The sequence below is a fragment of the Manis javanica genome, chromosome 7, assembly GCF_040802235.1.
Source record: "Manis javanica isolate MJ-LG chromosome 7, MJ_LKY, whole genome shotgun sequence".
Lineage (NCBI taxonomy): Eukaryota > Metazoa > Chordata > Mammalia > Pholidota > Manidae > Manis > Manis javanica.
In genome coordinates, this window is record NC_133162.1 from 94,712,537 (window position 1) to 94,735,424 (window position 22,888).

The following is a 22,888-nucleotide window of genomic DNA, read 5'->3' on the forward strand; positions in this document are numbered from 1 at the left end:
CCATCAGGCTATCATCAGACTTCTCAACAGGCACCTTACAGGCCAGAAGAGAATGGCATGATATATTCAGTGCAATGAAACAGAAGGGCCTTGAACCAAGGATACTGTATCCAGCACGATTATCATTTAAATATGAAGGAGGGATTAAAGAATTCCCATACAAGCAAAAGTTGAGGGAATTTGTCTCCCACAAACCACATCTACAGGGTATCTTAGAGGGACTGCTCTAGATGGGAGCACTCCTAAAAAGAGCACAGAACAAAACACCCAACATAGGAAGAATGGAGGAGGAAGACTAAGAAGGGAGAGAAATAATCATCAGACTGTGTTAATAATAGCTCAATAAGTGAGTTAGGTTAGACAGTAAGCTAGTAAAGAAGCTAACCTTGAAACTTTGGTAACCACAAATCTAAAGCCTGCAATGGCAATAAGTACATAGTTTTCAATAATCATCCTAAATGTAAATGGACTGAATGCACCAATCAAAAGACACAGAGTAATAGAATGGATAAAAAAGCAAGACCCATCTGTATGCTGCTTACAAGAAACTCACCTCAAACCCAAAGACATGCACAGATTAAAAGTCAAGGGATGGAAAAAGATATTTTATGCAAACAACAGGGAGAAAAAAGCAGGTATCGCTATACTAGTATTAGACAAAATAGACTTCAAAACAAAGAAAGTAACAAGAGATAAAGAAGGACACTACATAATGATAAAGGGCTCAGTTCAACAAGAGGATATAACCATTATAAACATATATGCACCCAATACAGGAGCACCAATATAGGTGAAACAAATACTAACAGAATTAAAGGAGGAAATAGAATGCAATGCATTCATTTTGGGAGACTTTAACACACCACTCACTCCAAAGGACAGATCCACCAGACAGAAAATATGTAAGGACACAGAGGCACTGAACAACACGCTAGAACAGATGGACCTAATAGACATCTACAGAACTCTACATCCAAAAGCAACAGGATACACATTCTTCTCAAGTGCACATGGAACATTCTCCAGAGTAGACCACATACTAGGCCACAAACAGAGCCTCAGTAAATTCCAAAAGATTGAAATCCTACCAACCAACTTTTCAGACCAGAAAGGTATAAAACTAGAAATAAATTGTACAAAGAAAGTAAAAAGGCTCACAAACACATGGAGGCTTAACAACATGCTTCTAAATAATCAGTGGATCAACAACCAAATTAAAATGGAGATCCAGCAATATATGGAAACAAATGACAACAACAACACAAAGCCCCAACTTCTGTGGGACACAGCAAAAGCAGTCTTAAGAGGAAAGTATATAGCACTCCAGGCATATTTAAAGAAGGAAGAACAATCTCAAATGAATAGTCTAATGTCACAATTATCGAAATTGGAAAAGGAAGAACAAATGAGGCCTAAGATCAGCAGATGGAGGGACATAATAAAGATCAGAGAAGAAATAAATAAAATTGCGAAGAATAAAACAATAGAAAAAATCAATGAAACCAAGAGCTGGTTCTTTGAGAAAATAAACAAAATAGATAAGCCTCTAGCCAGACTTATTAAGAGAAAAAGAGTCAACACACATCAACAGAATCAGAAATGAGAAAGGAAAAATCACGACGGACCCCACAGAAATACAAAGAATTATTAGAGACTACTATGAAAACCTATATGCTAACAAGCTGGAAAACCTAAGAGAAATGGACAACTTCCTAGAAAAATAAAACCTTCCAAGACTGACCCATAAAGAAACAGAAAATCTAAACAGACCAATTATCAGCAACAAAATTGAAGCGGTAATCAAAAAACTACCCAAGAACAAAACCCCCGGGCCAGATGGATTTACCTCGGAATTTTATCACACATACACAGAAGACATAATACCCATTCTCCTTAAAGTTTTCCAAAAAATAGAAGAGGAGAGAATACTCCCAAACTCATTCTATGAAGCCAACATCACCCTAATACCAAAACCAGGCAAAGATCCCACCAAAAAAGAAAACTACAGACCAATATCCCTGATGAACATAGATGCAAAAATATTCAACAAAATATTAGCAAACCGAATTCAAAAATATATCAAGAGGATCATACACCACGACCAAGTGGGATTCATCCCAGGGATGCAAGGATGGTACAACATTCTTGCATCAACAAAAAGAAGGACAAAAACCACATGATCATCTCCATAGATGCTGAAAAAGCATTCAAAAAAATTCCATGTCCATTCATGATAAAAACTCTCAACAAAATGGGCATAGAGGGCAAGTACCTGAACATAATAAAGGCCATATATGATAAACCCACAGCTAACATCATACTGAATAGCGAGAGGCTGAAAGCTTTTCCTCTGAGATCGGGAACAAGACAGGGATGCCCACTCTCCCCACTGTTATTCAACATACTACTGGAGGTCCTAGCCACAGCAATCAGCCACACAAAACAAAGAAATACAAGGAATCCAGATTGGTAAAGAAGAAGTCAAACTGTCACTTTTGCAGATGACATGATATTGTACATAAAAATCCCTAAAGACTCCACTGCAAAACTACTAGAACTAATATGGGAATTCAGCAAAGTTGCAGGATACAAAATCAATACACAGAAATCTGTGGCTTTCCTCTATACTAACAATGAACTAATAGAAAGAGAAATCAGGAAAACAATTCCATTCACAATAGCATCAAAAAGAATAAAATACCTAGGAATAAACCTGACCAAGGAAGTGAAAGACGTATACCCTGAAAACTATAAGACACTCTTAAGAGAAATTAAAGAGGACACTAACAAATGGAAACTCATCCCATGCTCCTGGCTAGGAAGAATTGATATTGTCAAAATGGCCATCCTGACCAAAACAATATACATATTCGATGTAATCCCTATCAAATTACCAACAGCATTCTTTAATGAACTGGAACAAATACTTCAAAAATTCATATGGAAACACCAAAGACCCCGAATAGCTAGAGCAATCCTGAGAAGGAAGAATAAAGTGGGGGGGGGGATTTCACTCCCCAACTTCAAGCTCTACTACAAAGTTACAGTAATCAAGACAATTTGGTACTGGCACAAGAACAGAGCCACAGACCAATGGAACAGAATAAAGACTCCAAATATTAACCCAAACATATATGATTAATTAATATTCAATAAAGGAGCCATGGACATACAATGGGGAAATGACAGCCTCTTCAACAGTTGGTGTTGGCAAAACTGGACAGCTACATGTAAGAGAATGAAACTGGATCACTGTCTAACCCCATACACAAAAGTAAATTGAAAATGGATCAAAGACTTGAACGTAAGTCATGAAACCATAAAACTCTTAGAAAAAATCATAGGCAAAAATCTCTTGGACATAAACATGAGTGACCTCTTCTTGAACATATCTCCCTGGGCAAGGGAACCAAAAGCAAAAATGAACAAGTGGGACTATATCAAGCTGAAAAGCTTCTGTACAGCAAAGGACACCATCAATTAGAACAAAAAGGTACCCTACAGTTTGGAAGAATATATTCATAAATGACAGATCCGATAAAGGGTTGACATCCAAAATATATAAAGAGCTCACCCACCTCAACAAACAAAAAGCAAATAATCCAATTAAAAAATGGGCAGAGGAGCTGAACAGACAGTTCTCTAAAGAAGAAATCCAGGTGGCCAACAGACACATGAGAAGATGCTTCACATCACTTGTTAACAGAGAAATGCAAATTAAAACCACAATGAGATATCACCTCACACCAGTTAGGATGGCCAACATCGAAAAGACAAGCAACAACAAATGTTGGCAAGGATGTGGAGAAAGGGGAACCCTCCTACACTGCTGGTGGGGATGTAAATTAGTTCAACCATTGTGGAAAGCAGAATGTAGGTTCCTCAAAAAAACTAAAAATAGAAACACCATTTGACCCAGGAATTCCACTCCTAGGCATGTACTCTAAGAATGCTGGAGCCCAGTTTGAAAAAGACTGATGCTCCCCTATGTTTATCACAGCATTATTTACAATAGCCAAGAAATGGTAGCAACCTAAGAGTCCATCAGTAGATGAATGGATAAAGAAGATGTGGTACATATACACAATGGAATATTATTCAGCCATAAGAAGAAAACAAATCCTACTATTTGCAACAACATGGATGGAGCTAGAGGGTATTATGCTCAGTGAAATAAGCCAGGCAGAAAAAGACAAGTATGAGATGATTCCACTCATCTGTGGAGTATAAGAACAAAGGAAGAACTGAAGGAACAAAACAGCAGCAGAATCACAGAACCCAAGAATGGACTAGTAGTTACCAAAGGGAAAGGGACTGCGGAGGGTGGGTGGGAAGGGAGGGATAAGGGGGAAAAAGGGGCATTAGGATTAGCATGTATAATGTAGGGGGTGGAGGGGCACTGGGAAGGCCGTATAGCACAGAGAAGACAAGTAACTCTATAGCATCTTACTATGCTGATGGACAGTGACTGTAATGTGGTATGTGGTGGGGACTTGATAATGGGGAGAATCTAGTAACCACAATGTTGCCCATGTGATTGTATGTCAATGATACCTCAATAAAAAAAATGCCAACACCAGAGATAAGATGCAAAGAGCTTGCATTCCTAACAAAACTGAGAAAAAGAAGGAAACAGAAATGCCCTGAAAGTGGAGAATTCTTTACTTTAGTTGGACAATCATTGGTATGAAGTGCTCAGACACAGGATCTGCTATGAAGGAAAAGACTAAGATTCAAGAGGAATTTTGAAACGGTGAGCCATAATTACAATTTTGGAATCTTTTCAGCTCTTGTTATGTGGAATTCCTGCTGATGGTAACAGAGCCTCCTTTCTCAGATGCCCACTGATAGTCAGGTATGCACCTGGCTGGGTTCCTCCCTCTGGGGCCAGTGTGGCCACAGCTCATCTCTGTGTCCCATGGTCTGTCCTGAAGGGGGCGCTGGCTCAGCTCAACATAAGGACAGGGCCTTTATAGCAGGGCTGCTCACCTGGGCCTGGGATCAGCTGTTAGCATGTTAGCCGTGGGGTGTTTGGCAGTCATCTACCCCAAAACTTGCCCATTAAAGAAAAATTAGGTACTAGAGGGACAGTAGCTGTGAAACCACAACTAAGATACTGGAAACCAAATTTACCATGATTTAATTTTCAAGTTTTCAGAAAACGGGTTTTCTCTGTGATTTGACATAGTACAAAGAAAAGACTATGTATTGGAATAGAAACCTGCATTAGAATCTCATCCTTTATCAGCTCAATCACACTGAGCAAGGAATTTAGCCTCACCAAGCCTCAGTTTCCTCATCTATAAAATGGAGAAAACTGTTCTATTTGCCATGAGGATGAAAGTGCCCAAACCAGTGCCTGAGACACAGCCATCAGTCAGTAAACACGAGCTGTTATTACAGCACTAGTACTGTAGTTTGAGGTCAAAACCCAGCTGTGCCCAGGAGGCCCTCCCAATCTTCACACAGGCTTGATGTTGGAGGCATGAAAAGGAGCTGTTAGAATTGGTTACTTCAGAGAGGGGACGATTTGTCCATTGGATAGAGCAGACCAGAGATAATTGCTGATTATGTTCGATAGCACATGAAAACTGCTCACAACCCAGCACACAGCAGGTGCCAGACAGGTGATATCCAGATGTCCTAACATCTGGGTTTCACAGATTCCCTGTTTGGAGGCTGCTCCACCAGGTCTGGATTAAGCCTTCTGCTGCATTATTTCCTAGCTTTCACAGATGTGATTACAATGATGTGCAGATCAGTGAACTTACCAGCTCACTTTCATGCTGCTGCACTTTAGCCTACACTGATTCTTGGCCTCGAATGCCTTCTTGCACCTTCCACCTCATTGGACAAATTCCTTTTCCTCTGTCAGCCCAGGTGAGGGGATTCCCCAACAGTGGCACCTTCCTGAAGTCCCTTCCCCTGGCTCGAGCTCTCAGCCCCCTTCTTCCTACCACCCCAGGCTGCATGGTTCCAGGCTTAAATTGCCGGGGCCAACTCCTAGGTAACCAAATTCTGCCTGGGAGCAGGGTGTGTCTAGGGCACCTCTGCATGCTGGCCCCTGATAGGGTCCTGGCATCCTACAGGTGCTCAGAGGTGGCTTCAGAACCAGTAAAGGCTATGTTGCCTTGTGCCAGGCACTGAGCTTGGCAGAAGGGAGCCTTTGGGATAAGCTTAAGCTGTTCTCATCCACAGGCCACCTTTAGAGACCAGCCCACATGGGAGGGAGCTGCATTCGGTGTGAGGGGTATGAGATGGCTCTGCTCTAGACAGGAGTACCATGTACCCAAGGGGGGAAGAAACAGAACCTCTTGCCAAGGGCAGGTCCTACTGGCTTGGGCACACTGACCACAACAGGTTGGACATTCACATTCCTGCAAAGGACAGGTGTTCTGTTAGGACAAGACTCAGGGGGAACACTGCCTGTGGGCTGGGCCTGTGGGGCAGAGGGGAGGCCTCTGTCTGATGCCTAGGCACGGACCAGGGTCTGAAGGGTGAGACAGAACAGTGAAGCACCTCAGGCTCTCAGAGTCTTGGTTATCCCCTGGACACTCGAGGCAGGGTAGCTTCCCAGGGTCTGCAGGACACTGGCCAGGATGGAGGTCAGAGCAGTCCGTGGTCACTGAAGCTGGTGGCTCTAAGTGACCTGGCCTGCCCAGGCTTCCCTGGCACAGGGCTGCCCTGTAAGGTGCACCAACCACATCTAGGCTCCACAAGACATGCGGAACTAAAAGAACACATTTACAGCCCGTAGCAGCCCCTGTCTGTCCTAGGTGACCCCCATCCCGCTGGCCAGATGAGCCTCTTCTGAGCTGGAGGCTGGAGTGAGATGTCACGGAGACATGCACACTGCTGAGGGGCTTGAGTCCCCACACAGTTTCCATGCCTCAGTTACCAGCCTTTGGGGGACATTGCCATCTTCTTCCCAACACATGCTGCTGCCAAGGAAATGGAGCTTGGGCCTTTCAGGATGCTCGCCTCCCTGGCTCCAGTCCTGTGCGCAGAGGGCAGCCCCAGGAGCGCCTCGCAGGGGAGCCTGGCTGACCTTGAACAGCTGCCTCTGAAGGAAGTACAAGCTGTATACGTCCACTGGGAGGATTCGTGAAAATGCTGGTGCCAGCAATGGCACATCGCCCCCAGGGACTCTGGGCCCACGGGGAGAAGTCACCTATCTGTGCCGCTTCAGCCAGAGAAAGAAGGATCCAGCCCAAGTGGGCTTCACTCCCTGGCTGGTGCTCCCCTCGACCCAGGCTGCCCCGTCCTGACACTGAGAGGTGCTGAGGTTGCCTTGTGGGACTGGAAGCTTGGAGAGGCCACCATCCTGCCCCAGGACAGATACGACGTGGCCAGCAGTGAGACAGCTCTGCTCACAGGGATGATTAAAGGGCATACAGGAGAACCCCTTGCCCTCCCCAGTGCCAGGGAAGACTGCCAGTGCTGAGCCTGGTGGAGGCAGGCAGGACCCTGAACCTGGGCACTCCTGCACCTTTGAGAGCACTGGTTACCTCACCAGCCCTGATCCTTCCCACTGAGCTGGGTGACCTCGACCAGGAGCCTGCCTCTCTCTGGTGCCTCACAGAGTGGCATAAAAGATCAGTGCTGGCACACAGTAGGGGTTAAGAAGCATCACCTCTTCCCTTTCCTTTTCAACAACAAATCTTGGGGTCTGGAGCATCCACTGGCCAGGGCAACCAGTACCCAAGATATGGGCCCATCAGCCAACATAACCACGAATGACTATCCAGACACCTCCTCTGGGAAGCCTCTTTAGATGTCCCCTCTGTACAGCACCACTTAGCTTGCCCTACCTGGCAAATAGTTAAGACCAGGCTGACTGTGTGCCAGCCATCACAGGACCACATTCATGTATTTCCTTTTTTAATCTAAATTAAAAATTCACAAAGTAGGCACTTTGTGCCCATTTTACAAATGAGGACACACACAAAAAGGCCAGGTCCCTTGCCCACGGTTACTCAGATAGCAGGTAATAGAGCCACAACCAACCCAGGTGGGTCTGGGCCTAAGCTTGTCTGTGCCTGTCCCCTTGGCAGAGTGGGTACTCTTGATGACTGTGGTTCTTTGTAAGTGGGGCTTGGTGGGCATAGGATCAGGGGTGGGCACCTGAGAACAGGTGAGCTTTCTCCCCACCCTGTTTTAGCCTCCAATTTTGTCTTCACTCCACTCTACCCCACTGCCATGCACAATCCAGTCTAACTCTCAGAATGGAGTTGGAACCTCCCCCTTACATTGTGTTGGGAATGACGAATTAACATCCAGGGGCACATGTGTTTCCAGAGATTGCCATTTTGACTGACCAAGCAAAGCCAAAGGAACAAACCTCAAACAGCAGAACTCTAAGCATTATTAATGCCTTTTGGTGTACAGGGGGCATTCCAGCAGCCCTGAAATCACACCAACATTGCCAGCCTTAAGGCAGGTCCTTCAGGGACCAGAGGTTCTCTTTCTAGTAAGCATCCCAGGGCCCAGCTGTGAGTCCCCACACATGCTGGGTGCTGCCAGTGCTTGTGAACCAATAACTGTGCCGTCAGGAAAGATGTATGCTAGTGAAATCTCAGCTACTGCCACAGGCTGACCCCAAGCTGCAATCTCCCTTTCTTCTTTCTTTTTTTTTAAATTAAGGTATGATTGATACACACTCTATGAAGGTTTCACATGAAAAAACAATGTGGTTACTACCTTTACCCATATTATCAAGTCCCCACCCATACCCCAATGCTCACTGTCCATCAGTGCAGCAAGATGCCACAGATACACTATGTGCCTTCTCTGTGCTACACTGTTCTCCCTGTGACACCCCACACCATGTGTACTAAACATAATACCCCTCAGTCCCTTTCTCCCTCCCTCCCCACACACACTCCCACACCCCTCCCCTTTGGTAACCACTAGTTCATCCTTGGAGTCTGTGAGTCTGCTGCCATTTTGTTCCTTCAGTTTTGCTTCATTGTTATACTCCACAAATGAGGGAAATCATTTGGCATTTGTCTTTCTCTGCCTGGTTTATTTCACTGAGCCTTCCCTTTCTTCTTCCATTTCCACACCATTGGCTGTGCGGGGCCAATCCTCAGCCATAGCTTGTCCAGGCCTTGAATTCTGGCAACTGGGCAGAGACTCAAGGAGGCAGTCTTGAGGATGGGAGGAAGGGCCAGCTGTGTGGGCTCATTTTAAAAGATGATTACAGTCTCCTTTGTTGTAGATGTGGATGCATGCACATGCACGCACATGCAGCCATAATCGACTGGACTGGCCAGGCCAGCCTTATGCAAGCTGCTCAGCTTGGACAGTACTCTTCTGCACTGCTTTCTCCCTTCAGTCCAACTCTAAGCTCCTCTGAGGCTGACTCTATCAGTGATTTCTTTGTATATTTGTTCATATTCCCAACAAAATTATCCTGAGCCCTTGCTCTGTGCCCAGGGGCTGTAGGGAGCTCAGAGCCCAGGTGGAAGAGGCAGACCCACAAGTCAGGTAAGCATTAGGCAGTTGGATAAAGGCTCCAGGGGAGGAACAAATTCCCAAACTTTGCTTGTAAGTATGAGGGAAGGCTTCTCAGAGGAGGTGATATTTGGACTTGGTTTTAAAGGATAAACAGAAGTTTAAGAGGAAATACATTACACATAAAAGAAAGGCTGGAGTTCATGTAAGTGTAGATTAAAGATTAAAAAAAAAAAGAGAGAAAGAAAGAAAAGGGGGATTACTCCTTGACAGGATAAAACTATTGGTAAATCAAAGATCAACGCATGCTTTAAATATCCTTAATGTTGATCACTTAAAGGGTGTCAGATGATCAGCTATGGAGGTACTCTTTTCTGATAATATTCCTTTCTCTTAATAAAAAAAAAAAAAAAAGGCAGTCCCTGTGTGCTGACCTCCAATGAGTTCTGCACAGTGGTATAGAGGGCATGTCAAAGTGTGGGCAAAGGGTTTGTTTGTTTCTATGCAGAAGATCAAGGCCTAGCTTGGATACACAAAAAATGAACTAAGATACGATATGAGGAGCTTCCAGCATCAGCACTCTCTGGAGGACTCGTGCCGGGGGATGATCATCAAAAAGCCTCCACAGGGATCCGGGCGATGCTGCGGTTGTGGCTGCATCCACCCCACCGTTTCCTGGACTTGCCATTGGAATGAGGAGGGAGATGTCTAGGCTGGCATGTGCATACAGTGAGACAACGAATTTGACCAGATCTGTACTGTTGGAACTCAACCAAGAGTTGGGAGGGGTGCAAGTTGTAGCACTCCAAAATCTTATGACTATAGACTATCTACGGTTAAAAGAACATATGGGATGTGAACAGATCCCAGAAATGGGCTGTTTTAATTTGTCTGATTTTTCTCAGTCTGTTCAAGTACAGTAGGACAATATCCATCATATCATACACAAATTTTCACAAATGCCTAGGGTTCCTAAATGGTTTTCTTGGCTTCACTGGAGATGGATGGTAATTATAGATTTGCTTTGTTTATGTCACCGTATTCCTATTATGTTAATATGTGTGTGCAAATTAGTTAGTAGTTTAAAACCTATACATACTTAAGGTACTCTACAAGAAGATATGTCAAAGAAATAATCAATCCTCCCATGTTTTCTTCCATATGCTACCTCTATAGCTTTTCTTCTTCCTTCCTAATTACAACCCTTAAATAGAATTCATGCCTCACATCGAATTTACCGAGTATCATAATTCCTCCAGGTGGTAAAGATACCTCGAGACAAGTGCTGGGCATAGAAGCCACAGGGCATAAATCTGCAAAGAAGTAAAAAGCTAACCTTTTCAAACAATATGGCTTCTCTCTCACTTACCAACTTTACATTTCCCTGTATGGCCCCGGAAGATGACTGGTTAGCCAGAGACGGGTAAGATTCCACAAGGGAGGAACAACCTAAGACAGGCACAGTCGCAGGGGGGCCATCAGGTGAGAAATTGGGGATCAACAGAGGTGAGGCTCAGAACCTCATACCCCCTGCTTTGAGAGAAATCTTCTGCATCCGTGGATGTTTTGCTGCCCTTGTCTAGCTTGGATTAATACTTAGTCCATAGGCACACACCTGATCATCTACATTTGCCCTCTTACAGCACTAAACTATGTTTTCTACCTTTATCTTGCATCTACCTACCACTTCAGCATTTTATTAAAAATAAAAATAATAATAATAATAAAGGGAGAAATGTGGGATCAACATATAAATCAAGTATAAAAATCAAACGAATATTCATATTTGACCTGATTGTTTATAGTTCATAATGCGTGATCAAAACCGAATGTTTCTGTGATGAATGCCCTTGTACTGTTCACCATGTAAGAATTTATTCACTATGTAAGAATTCGCTCACCATGTAAGAACTTGTTCGTTATGCTTCAGAAGATTGGAGACTGATGAGAATTAGGCTTGAGATGGATTAATGATTGTACATTGAGCATTGACCCCCCTATACTGAATTTTATTGTTGTTAACAACCATTTGATCAATAAATATGAGAGATGCCCTCTCAAAAAAAAAACAACAAACAAACATATAAGAGGAGCCTTGGAAAGAGAGATCCCTTTATCTCAGAGTTGTTGAAGAAGTAAATGAAATAACATAGGTGGGAGAGGGCTCTGTAAATTATATGTGTTAAGCTGTAAAATGAGGTATGAAGACCTAGAAGGCAAGCCCCACATCCTAATTATCTTGTAGGGCCAGAATTTGGCCAGAGCCTGGAACATAGTAAACTTTTCAATAAATGTCTACAGAATTAATTAACTCAAAAAAAAAAAAAAAGAAAAAAGAAAGGCTGGAGTGTAAGGAGGTGAGTGTGAAGGTTATGCCTCTGGGGGCAGAGCACAGCCCACAGAGCCCTTTGGGCTGTATCTGTATTGGATTCGCTTCCTTTCTTCTGCTGGGGGTGGGAGGCATGTGACTTGAGCCCAACAGGCAAGAGCACTTCAAATCCTTGGGCTCTGTGATCAGTTCAGAAATGGTATGTGGCCACTGCAGCAGCTCTAGCAGGAATCTTTGGGTGAGACATGCTCTGTCCACAGGTGTTGCATACAGGTAGGATGAACACATGGAGCTGCAGGGAAACTTGAGGGCAGAGAGCAAGGATGGAGGCGATACACAGAACATCAGAGCTTCTTGAATCTCTGAGTTGAGCCCCTGGATCTGGATGCAGCTTAGCCAGAAGTTAGTGCCCTTGGCCTTTTCGGTTATCTGATCCAATACATTTGTTTGTTCATTTGCTTAAACCAGTTTGACTTGAGTTTTTCTGTCTTAAGCAACTACCAAGGCCTGTCAAGGCAAGCCTTGACTAGTAGGGCCTCCCTGTTTCCAGAGTGATCCTGGCCCTAGCACCTTGCCAGGCAGGCTCCAGCCACAGTTCCTCAGCCTGTCCACCTGGCCATCTGCAGGGGTGAGCGAGAGGGTGGCAGATGCCCTGCCTACAGCTGCTGAGGCTGGCAAGGGCATCTGTGCTGGTCCTTCCATGCATGGGCATGGGGAGCAAGCAGGGGAGGGGTCTTCTGCATAGGAGGCATAGCCAACTGCCTCCCCATCTCCTTGCACACATGCATGCACACACCGGTAACAGGCAGCAGTGGCCTGTGGCAGGGACCACCTTCCCAGCTGATTCTGTTACTGTGAGGACTCCTGCACCGCCTCCCAGTGTTGGTGCCAGCCTACTGCCAGGGAGCAGCTCCTGCCTGAGGCTGGGGTCAGTACCAGGAAGGACCCCTCCTTTGCAGGATCTATACTTTTTCCTCCCTCCCCACTTCCCTACTGGGAGGGGGTCTGGCAAACCCCTAGACAAGATTTCAGGGCCAGACCCACAGACCAGGATGAGGGTGTGGGGGAAGAAAGGAGGAAAGGAGAAGGGAGATTGCAGGGGGTGAAAAGAGGATGAGGAGGTTGAGTGTCTCAGGCAAGTGGGGGACCTGGCTGGACGCTGCCGCTGGGCTTGTCAACATTTGCTGGACACTGACTGCATGCGATGTATTCCACAACCTGCAAGGCAGGTTTTATTGCCCCCATTTTAAAGAGAAGAAAACTGAGGCTCAAGGCAGTAAGGAAACTGCCTTAGAACACAGGGCTGTGAGTGGCAAAGCCAGAACGGAAGCTGGCCTTTCTGGCTGTGAAATCACACTTGGTGCCCTGACATCTCCAATAGCCCCCAGAAGGCAGACTTCTGCCTCAGCTGTCTCTGCCTGCGAGAAGTTCAGCTTGGTGTCAGTTTGCAGGAGTCACCTCAGCTGCTCCTCATACCAACACAGGAGTGGGGGTGCAGGCTGAGGGAGCCCCTCACACGTGTGGGCAGAGCCTGGATTTTCTGGGCCCTGCATCTGGTTCTGCCACTCACTGTGGACCTGGCTGTGCTTCCTGCCCCTGAGCACTGTGTCCTGCCTGCAGGATGGTGCAACAGAACCTGCCTGCAGGGCAGCTGTGACAGGGATGAGCTCAATGTGGACAGTGAGCAGTGTAGCTCTGGGCATTCAGTGGATCCTCCGCCCGTGGTCACTACCTCTTTTCTTAGATTTAAAGGAAGAGCAAATGTAAGAAGTTCAGTCGGTTGAGGAATAGACCCAACTCACACCTTCTAACATAAAATCCTAGGCCCCTTCCCCATGTGCTGGTTCAAGGTTTCTGGAGGGAGATGAAAGGGAAGGCGACAAGAACCCTACATGGCCACGTGTTACTCAGAGTCTAGCTGGCTGGGCCTGTGCACATGTCTAGACCCTTGGAGATGGGTACCATCCCCTGAAGCTAGAACAATGGGGATGCGTTCTTAGCTCATGGCTTCCACAGTGCTGGAGGGATGAGTAAGACTTTGTTTGAAGGGAGGAGTAGGCAGGGTATCTGACCCACAGCACAGCTGGGGCCAAGGTGCAGGACAGGAACCAATGTGCTCCTTAATTCAGTGAAAGGAGGGGACAGGAGTGCAGGGATTGGGGTCCCTGTAGCCCAGACATGGTGCCTGTTTAGAGACAGAACAATGCACAGCTGAGGTATGCTGACTCACCCCGACTCAGCAGGAGTCACTGGGGCAGGAGCCAGAAGGAAGGGTGCTTGGCAGCCCAGAAATGCTCTTCTGACAGCTTTGTTCCAAGACCTCCTCCTGTGCAGGTCAGCAGGGCCAGACAAAGACAGGAATGGGCTGTTGGTGTCCTGTCTCCCAGTTGACACGCAAAGTGATAGTGGTGTGGCCAGAACGGAAGCTGGCCTTTCTGGCTGTGAAGTCACACTTGGTGCCCTGACATCTCCAACAGTGCCCAGAAGGTCAGCAGCGGCCAGACTGGGGCCCCGGGTGCTGCATATTGCTACTGCATCCTGGTCTCAGCACCTTTGCTGAGGATGGAAAAGAGGTCCCATCACTTGGGACTAGGGGCCTCAGAACTCACCTCTGGCCTGCTCCCAGGATGACTGAGGGCCTCAGTGGAAGGACAGAGACCATGACCCTGTGTGAACAGCACCTGTCCCCTTGCCACCTTGCTGTGTCCTCTCTGGCCCTGCACATGCTGTGCTTGCAACTCACAGCATTGCCCCTCCCGTCATGCCCTTCTCCTCTTCATCCCTCTCCTGTCCCTGTCCCCTCCACCCAACGAGGTTCCAGGTCAGAGGCCCATTACCCAAGAAGCCTCCCGGCCACAAGGAGGTCAGGGCCCCTACAAGATGCTTGTGTGGAGGATGGCTCCTTCCCTGGACCCTGACCTCACACGGGCCTGTCTCCACACTGGAAGGCAACCCCAGGGGCAGATGGTGGGCACACTTCTACCCACTTGCTTTCCCAGTTCCAGGCCCCATGTCCACCAGGTGCATGGAGAGCATGCTCAGTAAGTGTCTACAGAATGAATGAATGAATGAAGCTGTGAGCATGTCTGGTGAAGAGCACAGGCTGTGTAGCAGAAGACCTGGGTTCCCTCCAGCTCACTCCTTAGCTGCATGGCTGTACCTCTCCAAACCTGTTCCCTCACCTGTAAAGGGTCACTGTAAGAGTGCTCTATGCAGTGAGGGACAGACAGGAGGCAAGGGTGGGAGGCTGATGATGTCTCTCAAAGAGGCATCCATGCCTTAATCCCTGGAATTTGAGAATATTACTTTATTTGAGAAAAAGGACAAAGACGTGATTAAGGTAGAGATGTTGAGATGAGGAGATGATAGATTATCTCAGTGGTTTCTAAATGCTGCACAGCATCCTTATAAGATGTAGAGGGAGACTTGACACAGAGGCGGGATGGAGGGCAGCATAACCATAGGGCCAGAGGCTGCAAGGACACTGCCACAAGCCATGGGATGCCGGCAGCCTCCAGAGGCTGCAAGAGACCAGGAATGGATCATCTCCTAGAGCCTGCGGAGGGAACACAGCCTGGCTGATACCTTGATTTCTACCCAGCAATACTGATTTTGGTTCTTGAACCCCTGAACTATGAGAGAATTCATTTCTGTTGTGTTAAGCCACCAAGTCTGTGCTAATTTGTTAGACACTAATCCAGTATGTAAATCACATTGTGCTAGCAGGGCGTAGGCCCTCGGGAGGTTGCAGACACTGCTGTCATTAATGTCACCTTTCTTCTGAGACCATCAGCTCATAGAAAGCAGGGCTGGCATGTTACTTCTTGGAGCAGCCCAGTCCCCAGTAATGCCCTGTCGGTGGCAGACTGGCAAGGAAAGGGAGAGGCTCCCTCCATGCTGGAAGGGCATCTGAGTGCAGAGATCCAGCCCTGTGCTTTCTGGGCTTTGGAGCGTGCCTTACTGCCTGCCGTGCAGATTACACGGTCACTGGCTCCCCATGGCTGAATGTACCCTGTGCTCAGTCCCAACATGCCAAGCTCTCCTGCCTGGGGATCGCTTGCTCACACGCAACGGTACTGCCTTTGGGCTGAGACTACCACCCACCAGGATCACAGGGCCATGGGCGGGGTCAGCAGGCTCAGGGTGGGGAAGCTGTGACCCCTCTGCTGTGGCTGAGGGTGCTCAGGGCTAGGCACCCACTTTCCCTGTAACACTGGGCAGGAAGCCTTGGGCCCACTGATCTGCTGGGAGGAAAATGGACTCCCCAAAGCTGGCCTTGCTGCTCTAAGCCACTCTCCTCCCAACACTGGGGGTCCTTAGTGCCAGGTGGGGTGGGCAGGGTAGGCCTCCCTCTGCTTTCAACCAGGGGTCAGTGCCCACTTAACAGATAGAGCTCCACTGAGCCCCTCTGGGTTGTGTTCAATCTCCTCTACAAGGATTTTATTTGTTGGTTTGGGATTTTTCTGTTTTTTTTGTTTTGGTTTTTAATATGTGAAACTACATTGGCAAGCTCACTTAAAATGGTTTTTATACATTAATTTTAAAAGTTCCAGAAATCAAGTCTTTTTCAGAATACACTAGCAGGGGTTTGTGATTATAAAGAGATGTGCAGTGAATTATTTTGGAAGACATAGGAGAACTGCCCTCCCCCAACCAGAGCCAAGTCCCTTTTCTACATCAGTCTGCGTGTTTGTTCATGTGAGGGATGTTCAGTATACCAGCAAAAAGGAAAACTGTAAACAGGAGCTGGGACCACAGCATCTAGCCATTCACTGATTTGTTCACATGTTTATGCATCATCCTCTCCATCAGTTGAGGTTCACTGTGTGTCTCTGATGCACTTGGCGGGGAGCTGAGGGTCTGAGGAAGATCAGCTAAGACCTCACACCCAGGAAGTGGGGCAGGTGGTCTCAAACCTGGCTGACAAGTGCTGTGTCAGCTGTAGCTGGTCAATCCCAGCATTCCTGGGTCCACCCTTAATCCACATGTGCACAGATCTCAGCAGAGAGCATGAGTGCCTGTGAGGCCATGGTGGTGACAAGCTATTAGGGTGACACTGCTGGGTGGGGTGCTCCAGATGCAACCAAGAGCACAGGAAATCACAGCCCCTCAAGCCTATAATGCACTTTAGTGCCTTAATGAAATCACCATGCTGCTGGGGTTATAGAGGGAGAATGGACACTGACTGTAGCCTGCAAACAGTACACAAGGATATTTGCAACACAGATAACTAACTATAGAACAAGTAGCCTTAATATGTAAAATGCTTATTCAAATCTAAAAAGGACTACTCCATAGAAAAATGGGCAAAATTGCTGAACAAGGCATTTCATGAGAAGGAAACATTGGTGATTAACATATGAAAGGATGTTCAGCTTCATTAGTAATAAAGGAAATAGGAAAAATGAATCACAAGAGATGCCATTTTGGCAAAAATTTAAATGTTGACATCACTCTGGTAGCAAGGAGGACAGCAAGGTAAGCCGTCAAACCCTGATGGTAGAAGTGAAGATCAGCAAAACCACCTGGTAAAAGTCTGGCAACATCTAGATTTAAAACATGAATACCCTATGACTCAGCAATTTCATTCTCAGACACACATTTAAAGAACAGTCTCCTATGTGGGGCCTGGAGAATGGTACAAGAGTGTTCAGTGCAATAATGTTCAGAATACTAAAAGCACAGACTCATCCCAGATGCCTGTCAAAAGAGCTGCTTCAGAACAGAGAGAATTAATGCACGGAGAGTCCCATGATTTAACAGGTGAATCTTTGGGAACATGCTGTAACCCATGAAAAGCAAGTTCCCAAAGAATACATCTGAAATTATTCTATTTATGTACAGCACACAAAGCAAAACCAAACAATGTATTGTTGGGGGAGTGAGAGACACAGGTAGGGCTGTTACAGACGAAGGGAGTTTGATAAACTCCAAACCCCAGAGCATAGTGGAGGGGGAAGGCCCAGGGCCAGACAGGGGAGGGGCTCATGGGACTTCAGCACCTCCCAGTCCTTAAGCTGGGCGGGGAGCAAACAATGGAGTAGTGCCATTAGTAATCAAGCCTTTGCTATTCTTTTGCATGTCTTTCACATTTAAGAAGACCAAATTTTTAAAAAGAGTGGCTGGCCTCTGGTTAGAAGCTGACTGAGTGGACAGGGGTCTGGGGCAGAGGTGGAGTGACCGCAGGGCCAGTTGGGCAGAACTTGTGTGGGCTCATGGATGGTATTTGAGGGGTCCGCGGTTGTCTCCTTGTCACCCATGGGCCTGTCGTGGCAAAACCATCTGTTTGTTGCCCAGGCATCCTCTGGCCTGCCCAGAGCATCTGATAGGCCTACTATGAGACACATACATCTGTATACTCATGCAATCCATTCAACCCTCCACTCACCCCATTCCCATTACGGACCCGCACACTCCGCCAGACCTAGCTAAATGTCAGCTTTCAGCTGTCACTCCCTGTGCAGAGCCCTGATAAAGAAATCACTGTTTTCAGTTGACAAAGAACAGATTTCTTACTAAGTAAACACTGATGTTTTGGTAGGGAAATTAGGTTATAAAATTGTGTCTACAAAGGAGGCCATACAGATGGACTTGGTTAAGATCTAGCCACACAGGCAACAGGAGTTAATTCAATCATCCAGCCTTTATCACATTTTTCCTCCCTCATAGCAGGATAGGAAGGTTATCAGTTTTTTTTCAAACAGAAAAACCAAAAACCATAAAAAACAAGAGGGAAGGATAAAGGAGACTTTTTTTTTCGAGCTGAGTGATGACTAGAGCAGAGCTGGGGCTGGGGAAGGCTTTGGTTTTGATCCCTGCATCCAGGGGCCCCAGGGAGAGGCCTGGGGCAGCCAGGGCCAGGATTCTGCCGCTGCAGGGGACCTGTGGCATGGGTTAGCCTCTGGGTATGTTCAGCCTTTGTAAGAGGAGCTGCCCTTGGCTGAGCACAGCTGAGTTGAATCTTCCAGCAAGTTATGGCTTTATGGAGACTGCCATATCATAGAGCAAGTGTGAGGGACTGGGAAGGGAGCCATGGGTGGGAACGAGACCTGTGGTCTTGGGACTGGGGGAGAGCCTTCAGTGAAATGGGGGGTTTCATGGCTTCATTAGACTTCACCAGGGGTCTGGGTTAAGCAGAAAGAAAAAGGCCTAGGTGGAGGGTGGGGCACATGCAGGGAAACTCCTCCGGAGTAAGAATTCTTAAACTCTGGTTTGGCCTGCCAAATGCTGTGTGGAATTTCCTTTCCTGGATGCTTATCAAAACTAGATGGTTAATCCCAAATAGTTAAGTGTCTTCTTAGAGGTGGTGTGCTCCTGATTTTTACCAAGCTTCTGGTCCATCAGTGTGTGCTTTGAAAAGGACCCCTTTCTAATACTGGCATTGCTGCCTGTCTGGAAGTGTAGGCCTCTTGTTGGGATGGGGAAACCCCAAGGAGCAGCAGAGCCCCAGGCGGGCTGGGGCAAGGTAGGCCCCCAGCCATCCTACTGATAGACGTCCTCTGTTCCTGGTTTGGTGGTGCTGTCCCTCCACCCCTACCCCCTCTTCCAGCACACCACTCTGTGACCGACCAATTCCTCCCCATTCTCCTTCCAGACCAGGAAGATCATGCAGGCATTAAGACTGTGCCTTCCTGGGTCTGTGTACCCAACACACCCCCGGTACTGGCTGAGCATCATCAAAGGAATGAGCACTAAGAACTTCCCCCACTGAGTCATGCAACAGCCAAACTCTACCTTGCTTGGGCAGGATGGGTCAGGCTCACATTTCAGAAATGCAGCTCCTGGAAGGAGGGAATAGAGGAAGGGGTTCCCACCATACCAACCTCTTCCTTCTCCATGGCATGGAGACATGGAATTGATGCAGCAATGTGGCTGTGGTGGCGGAGGTTTAGAGGGCAAGAGTAGGCCTCAGGAATTCTGCTAATTCCCTCAGCAAATGTTGACTAAGGCTGGCAGGAGTGACCACAAGTGACAGCACTGGGGCACAGATAAATCCAGCAATAATGAATCAGGATTAACAAATGAGTGCTTTGTGGGCACTAGCACCAGTTCCTACTCAGAAGGGACGTCCGGGACAAGTGCCATGCTAGGGAACCCCCTACCTCAAAGATTAACCCAGCAACACCTGATATTTTACCCAGTGATTGATTCATTTGGGTTGATTACTGTTCTGTCCCATTATTGACAGCAGGATAACACACTCTAGCCCTAAGACCTTCAATAAGATGCCTTGTCCTCTTTGAGGACAATCATGGAATAGAGAAGAGCTCAGTCTTGAAGGTCAGATCTCACTTACTAGCTGAGTGATCTTGGGAAGCTCTGAAATTCTGGAAACCTCTAGTTTTCTGCTCTATGAGTTAGGGAGAATATCATCTACCTTACAGGGTATTGGGAAGACTGGATATGATAATATCCATCCAGCACCCCAGCAGAGTGCCTGAAATGAGATGTGGGTTTCCCTTTAGGTGTCAACAGGAGCATGAAAAGAGCCCATGACTGTCCAACACTCACCACGCACCCAGAGCTCTTCTGAGTGCTTTATATACACTCCCTCGCTAATCCTTCCAACCACTCCATGTATGGCACCAGTGCCTCTGCATTTTAGAGACAGGGAAACTGAGGCCCATGGAAGTTAAACAGCCAGCCCAAGGCCCTAAAGGGTAAAAATGGCACAGGTAGGATTTGGACCTGGCTTATTCTGTTCTGCCTGCATCCTAGGGGTGATAGGAAATGCCCAAGATGGTGGGGGCCCAGGGGACAGAAGAGGAACCAGAAAAATCACCTCTCAACCCTGCAGGACTTTTCAACTGGGCAGCCCCTCCCCTTGCCTGTTTTGCACACTCTTCCCCACTGCAGACCTGCCTCATTTCTGTACCCCAGGATTTGCTTCACTCCTGGGGCCCCCTCCTGCCCTCGGCTGACCATACAGTCTCACTCCAAAGCCCAGAGCCCAGCAGTTCCTTTTCTGCAAGAGGCCAGCGTTCAGCCAAGATCAAAGAGCAGGCTGTCTTATCAGACATGCTTCTCATTAAACTTCAGGACAGATTCCATTATAAATGAGCTGTCTGTCCCACGCCTGTGGAGCATGTGGAGCTGGGCATTGGAAGCTCTTGGAGGCAGGAGAGTCTTTAGCAGAGAAGTCAGGGCAGGGAGGGGGGCTCTAGGGTCAAACTGCCTGGGTTCAAGTCCCAGCTGTGCTAGTTACTAGGAGAATGTCACTGAGAAGGAAGTCACCCTTACTGTGCCTCTGCTTCCATACTTACCAAGCAGGAGTGACAGTGCTGCTGTCCCTGTGGACTGATAGGGGTTGGATGATATAATCCAGGGACAGGACCCAGGCTGCCATGACTGCATCTCAGTCTGACCCCAGAATCCTGCCACCTGACAAGGGAGAGACCTGTCTGGGGGTATGTAAGGGCCACACACATCACCCTGAGCTAGGGCTCTGCATCTGTTTGTCACTCAGTCCTCAGATGATCATGGGAGGAGGGCAAGATGCCCTACAAAGTGCCTAGTCCAGGGGTTTTCTGGGCTACCTGTCTACCTGTCATCCAGCTCAACTGAAGAAGGGGTCAGCCATGGTGGGTGTTATGGAATGTTCCCTGGAGCATGGACCCAAATGCACAGGAGGGCAGGGCCCTCCCAGGTGGGTGACTCTGAGCCCCCCCAGCATCTTGGCCCAAAAGCCAGGCAGACATGCCCTTTGGAAGTCTCTTTTCTTCCATAAGTCTCTGAGTGGAAGCATGCGCTTCTGCTGAGGGAGAAGATAATTCTTTGAGGAACTCGAACAAAGTCAGTTCTCTCTGAGCTGTGAACAAACCTGGTATGTTCTGCCAAGACTCAAGAAAATAGTCACATATCTTTCTTGCCCCTTGGTGACTGGCTGAGGAGGGCTGTCAGGGGCCCAGGGCAATGTAGGTGAGTCGCAGGCTGAACAGGCTGCATGTTTATTAATCACAACAAGTCAGTGTAGTCTTTATGGATACTGACCTTGGAGAAAGCCATCTTTAAATCCCCCCAGACCAGAAAGTTCACAAGCTTAGCCAGCAACAGCAAAGGAACTACTTTCTTAAGTGAAGCACACCAACAGAGGTGCTAAACATCCCTATTAATTTGCAGTGGCCAGGATAAAGTGAGGTTCAGACATCCTTAATGGCTCTCTTGGGGGCTCTGAGTAATTTGCTTGTGTGAGAAAGTATGCAGATGATGCTGGAGGTGGAGGACCTCACACCCACCAGCTGGCATTTCCTCCTTCTTAAAGGTACCTGGGCCAGCATGCTGACTTTACATGGAGTGATAGCTAAGCACGGAGCCACCTGTCCCTAGCCAGAGCCACCCCCTCTCTGTGCAGGGTGGCCATGGGCCATGACTGCTAGAGCAGGGCTTACCAACTACAGCTCAGGATCAGTGACCTGCAGGGCACAAGTAGTGGTGGTCAGGTCCAGGGTCCAGGCAGGTGCTAGGGGTCATGGTGTCAGAGATCAGGTGAAGAACCAGGCAAGAGGAGAGAGGAGGGGATGTCATTCCCATGTGGAGATGCCGCTGTCTCCATTCTGTATGCTCATCCCCTTTGGCAAACAGAATAGGAATAGATTTAGGTCAACTGGGCACTGAATCTGTGAATGGGTTATGAAAAAAAACGGAATTTTTAAGACCTGGTATTTTGGAGTCGTTATCACCGAGAGAAAAAGGTCCACACCCTGTAAGTTCCGTCATGCAGGAAAGCCAACACAAGCTCTGGGCCTGTTTTCTTGGGTATAAAATAAGCAGGGTGACCTGTAGTGGTCTCCAAACTCTGCAAATAAGCAGATTCTCATATCTCACCCTAGCTGAAAGATCTAGAACTTCTGGGGTTTGGTCCTAGGAATTTGCATTTTTAGGATGTACCCTAGTTTAGATTTGTGCAAGATCTAAGAACTGCTGAATGAAATGGTCTCTATAGTCCTACTGGGCTGGAAGCAGCTAGAACTGGTCCTCTGTGAAGCTGCATGGCAGGGCTGGGATGGGAAGGACCCCATAAGCAACACAGGGACTCAAAGGTCAACTCCAGTTTTCTGAACCAGGAACATGAGCTTCCGCCTTTCCCACCAGGACACTAGTTAA

At 47.3% G+C, this 22,888-nt stretch overlaps 1 protein-coding gene across 4 annotated transcripts in view; it reads right to left on the reverse strand.

The window, feature by feature from the left end:
* Nucleotides 1–22,888, reverse strand: part of GLI2 (GLI family zinc finger 2) — a 274,888-nt gene that overhangs the window by 42,326 nt on the left and 209,674 nt on the right. Inside the window, exon 1 of one of the 4 annotated variants that reach the window (XM_073241309.1) lies at nt 22,174–22,701. The exons of the other annotated variants lie outside the window; for them this stretch is intronic. The gene's annotated coding sequence lies outside the window, so the exon portion shown is untranslated. Of the gene's footprint in view, nt 1–22,173; nt 22,702–22,888 lie in introns of those variants that run through there. 4 annotated transcript variants of the gene reach the window in all.